The sequence below is a fragment of the Coptis chinensis genome, chromosome 3, assembly GCF_015680905.1.
Source record: "Coptis chinensis isolate HL-2020 chromosome 3, ASM1568090v1, whole genome shotgun sequence".
In the NCBI taxonomy this organism is placed as follows: Eukaryota; Viridiplantae; Streptophyta; class Magnoliopsida; order Ranunculales; family Ranunculaceae; genus Coptis; species Coptis chinensis.
The window spans coordinates 75,632,016-75,636,931 of NC_141458.1; positions in this window are offsets into that span (position 1 = coordinate 75,632,016).

Consider the following 4,916-nt stretch of genomic DNA (forward strand, 5'->3'; position numbering starts at 1 on the left):
ACCAATTATTTCAATATTTCAAAACTATTTTGATATTTCGACCAATTATTCAATAATTCAATATTTTGCCCAATTGTTTTTATGAAATTTCGAAATCAATTTATTCTCCTTTTAGGTTGATTTGGATTTCCCTCTCAAAATCAAACTCAAAACTCATTTTCAACTTTTTGGCTTCCCCCTCAAATTCAAACCCAAATTTTAGCCATTTTTCTACTCTATTTCTTTCTCCACCCTCAAATCTACTTATCTTTAAACACTTCTTCTCCATTCCTAATATAGAAACTTACAAAAACTCAAAACTATGGGAGGTGGTGTGCATGAAAACTCACCCAATCCATACACTTGCAAGGTAATTTGTTTGACTTATCTTATCCACTTCAATTGTTTTCTTTAAGTTGGGTATATGTCTAACTATTTTCTTTTTGTTGAATTTAAGTCTAATTTAAGCACATTGAAAGCTTACATTGGAATTGGAAGTGGAAATTGGCAACATATGGAAATAGGTTTGGGACAAAAGTTATTGTGAAAGGAAAGGGGAAAAAAGAGAAATTGTAGAATGTTGTTATCTTCTCGATCTTATGTTAATTTTGATAACTGGTTACTACTTTACAAATACAATTTTCAGCAACTGAACACCAAAAGTTTGAGCAATTTTCAGCAACTAGATACAATTTGTCAAATTAGGATACCGAAATTGGGTTTTAGTAACTGGTTACCGCTTTCCAAATACAATTTTTAGCAACTGAACACCAAAATTTTGAGCAATTGTCAATAACTAAATACCATTTATCAAATTAGCAACTGTATACCGAAATTAAAACTTAATTTCGGTAACTGGTTACCACTTTACTATTTTATTTTTTGCAATTGAACACCAAAATTTTGAGTAATTTTCTCAAATTAGGGATACCAAAATTGAGTTTTAGTAACTGGTTACCGCTTTACAAATACAATTTTCAGCAACTGAACACCAAACGTTTGAGCAATTTTCAACAACTAGATACCATTTATCAAATTAGCAACTAGATACCGAAATTGAGTTTTAATTTCGGTAACTGGTTACCGCTTTACTATTACAATTTTCAGCAATTGAACACCAAAATTTTGAGCAATTTTCTCAAATTAGGGAGACCAAAATTGAGTTTTATTAACTGATTACCGCTTTACAAATACAATTTTCAGTAACTAATAAACACTAAAATTTTGAGCAATTTTCAGCAACTAGATACCATTTATCAAATTAGCAACTGGATACCGAAATTGAGTTTTAATTTCGGTAAATGGTTACCGCTTTACTATTACAATTTTCAGCAATTGAACACCAAAATGTTGAGCAATTTTCTCAAATTAGAGATATTGAAATTGAGTTTTAATAATTGGTTACCGCTTTACAAATACAATTTTCAGTAACTAAACACCAAAACCGAGTTTAAGTTTTAATTTTGGTGACTGGATACCATTTGTCAAAATAGCAACTACATACCGAGTTTAAGTTTTAATTTCGGTGATTGGTTACCAATTTACAAAAAACAACCTGCCTAACTAACAATTTTCAGCAACTGAACACCAAAGTTTTTAGCAGTTTTCAACAATTGGATAGCAACTGAACACCAAAGTTTTTAGCAGTTTTCAACAATTGGATACCATTCTTAACATTCTTAAAAAAAAATAGCAACTAGAGACATTCTTAAAAGTTGATAGGCCATATGAACAGTCTACACATTCATCAAAATAACAGCTCTGAAGCTGACAATTATATGTCAATCTACCTATGCCAATTCAGGCTCCATTAGTGCTAAACAATAACATTACATAAAAGAGCTACAACATGACACAAGGAACAACTGAAGATAAACTTGGAAAAACAGTTTGTAAATTCCCAGACATGCTCCTCAACATGGACCTTGATGGATTTCCATGGTGCAATTCCAACACATTAATCTTCTGCTCAAAATTCTTCTATGCCTGTTGAAAATGAATAAATAACCCAATAAGTACAAAAGGTCGAGTAGATTGGGAAGTAAGAATGTTATAGACAAAGCAAAATACACAGTCAAAGACAACTTCATCGGCTCAGCCAAAGGACCATCAAGACTAAAATGTCCTCAAACCCAAATCACATTGCACTCAGTAGTAGGTAAATCAAAACCAGACCCACACCCAATAGGATCAACATTCTTTTAAGGAAACTTTAAAGGCATTATGTGCTTTGTAACATAATCATAAGGTGAACACTAAACTAATAGTCAAAGTTGAGGCTGAAAACAAAACAAGCAATAAACTGAACCCACTACAATGCCTCACCAAACACCATATGCATGGATCATGAAATGGAAAAAAATTCTTTGATGTCCTACTTAATCTAGCTCTCAAGCTTATTAGGAACCTTAGCAATGCCACTGTCACATAGATGCTAAATCCGTAAAGGTTCGAGCCTAAAAGTCAAACTAATAAAAGCTATATATTATTATTTCTTAAGATAGGCAAGTAGTAGACTAAAATTGAATGAATTAAAGAAGGGTGCAAAGATTCGCTAACACTTGCTCAAAGAAACTTAAAGAACACAAAATGGGATTTATCCGAGAAAAAGAACTCAAGCGACGTAACACATCAGCTGAATAATTGAACTGACAACAACAACAACACTTAAACACTTATTACCACTTAATTAGCAACTTTTAAACCTAATAAGAAAAAAATCAATGACAACAACAACAACACATGCATGAAGGCGTAAAACGAAGTCGTTTATTACGTCTTTACACAAACATAATCCAAACAACCACAATGTAATATATACTTCTACTTTAAATAATAGTGATCATCACTCATCAACACAACACAAATGACAACAAAACTTCCAACAATATTCAGAACTAAAAAATAAGTCTTTTTCATCAACAAATCAACACTAGCAACTTAAAATTCCAACTACACTTATTCAATTGTCTTCAACATGCTAAATTAAAGTATTCTAACGTGATTCTAAACTAACCATACACTTAAAACTTCAAATTCAATAGGAAATTTCCAATACCCACTTGTCTAAATACGAATCAAAGCATAGAGTCAACATCAGATCTACAAAAAACACATTTTTTTTTTAATAATTCAATAAGTTAAATTTCATTTCGAAAATCATATACGCTATATCTATGATTTTGGTACAACATAGTAAGACAGCAACTCTACCATTGTATCCAATGACTAGCAATTGAATTTTTGTAATTAAGCTAGCTAGAAATTTATCCATAAACCAATCTCTAATGATTAAATTCAAACAACGAAAAATCTCATAAGGAAACAACATTCAAGTATAAAGTAAAACTCACTTGATTTAGTTTGCAACGAGCAGTGTAAACCAATTCTTTGTTTACTTGATCCTGAACTCAACTGAGGTTACTCAAGGAATGTAACGAAAGTCAACTGGTGTTTTTTTGCAACTCAATTGAGTGACATCTAACTCAAAAACCCGTTTTTTTGTGTATCTTCCACTTTCTTTCATCGATTTTTCGTTTCCTTAATCTAAATGGAAAAAGAGGCGCGGAGGAGAGAAGAGAAAGTGTCGAAGGGTTTACACGGTTAGTAACCTATAAAAAAAACCTGCATACCAAGTCAACCAGTTTCAAGGAGCGTGCCCTTCTAATTTTTTAGTGAACCGGCTGGGTTACTCTTTACCAAAACCGGTTCCCAGGTCGGAGAGTGCCCTCTTAGGAACCGGAGCGTGTATTTAACAGGACCCATTTCGAATCAACTGTTTCTCAATAGACAAAGACCTTTAGTAGCAAGCATGAATACAACTAAGGGTGGACCTAGGGTCGGGTTAGCCCAAGCCGGATGGACTAAAACCCGACTTGGTTTTGGGTTGGGCTTGGGTTAGAATATCAAAAAACCAAAAACTCCGACCCCGTGTGCATGTAAGGTCAAAAATCTCTATTTTAGAGAGAATAATGTAATCAACAAGATTAGTTTCCATTTCAAACAATCAAATCTCTTTGATTTCATTAAAAGATTTCAATTTTAGTGTTCTTTTATCTCATAATTCCAAAAAAAAAATCGAGAAGTTTGACCAACTCGACATAATCCGACCCAATCCGAATTGGTCGGGCTAGGACTTGGATAGAAAATTTAATGACCGACTAGGGCTTAGTCCCGGGCTCGGGTTGAAATATTTGAAACTCAGGTTAGACTCGGGCTATACTTCAACCCGACCCAACCCGCCCGAGTTCCACCCCTACAACCGATAAGTAATTTTACCTGCTACATGCATAGCTAGTATCTTTCAGCAAGAATTAGAAGGATGATTGTTCCCGGAAAAAAAAAACATTGCAAATAAATGGACAAAGAAGAAACCCAAATTATACCAGCAAACTAAGTTATAGTAGTTGAGAGTTCGGTAAATAAGAGAGATCCAAGATTGTATCAGCGATTTACACTACATCTTAATACAAGTAAAAATCACTTTTTCCAGAAGAAAAAAAAAATCAGTTTTTTGGAGTTGCCGCTGTTAGAGAATTACCATTGTAGCAACCTAATTAAAGGTATATTGCAAAGTTAAACCAATAAACAATATTAGTATGAATGAAATGAAAAATGGAGAACAATGAAATTGCTAAGGAATTTCAAACCCACCCAAAGCAAGAACATTAAAGCTTGAGGGATTGGTTGGGGTTTTGCATACTCTGTAGAATCATAACGCTAAGCTTTTAAGCTACCCTAATTCTCACCTGCCTTGCTTGAAATTTGAAAAAGAAATGAAGAGAGAGCGAGAGTTGAAATTTGTGTTGACTGCAATTGAACAAAGAATTAGAGAAGAAATTCGGCCAAAAGAAAACCCTCAATATAATGGCAAAAAAAAATCTTAAATTAGAGCTAGCAAATTAAAAGGGCAAAAAAAAGAAAGAAAAAGTAACCCT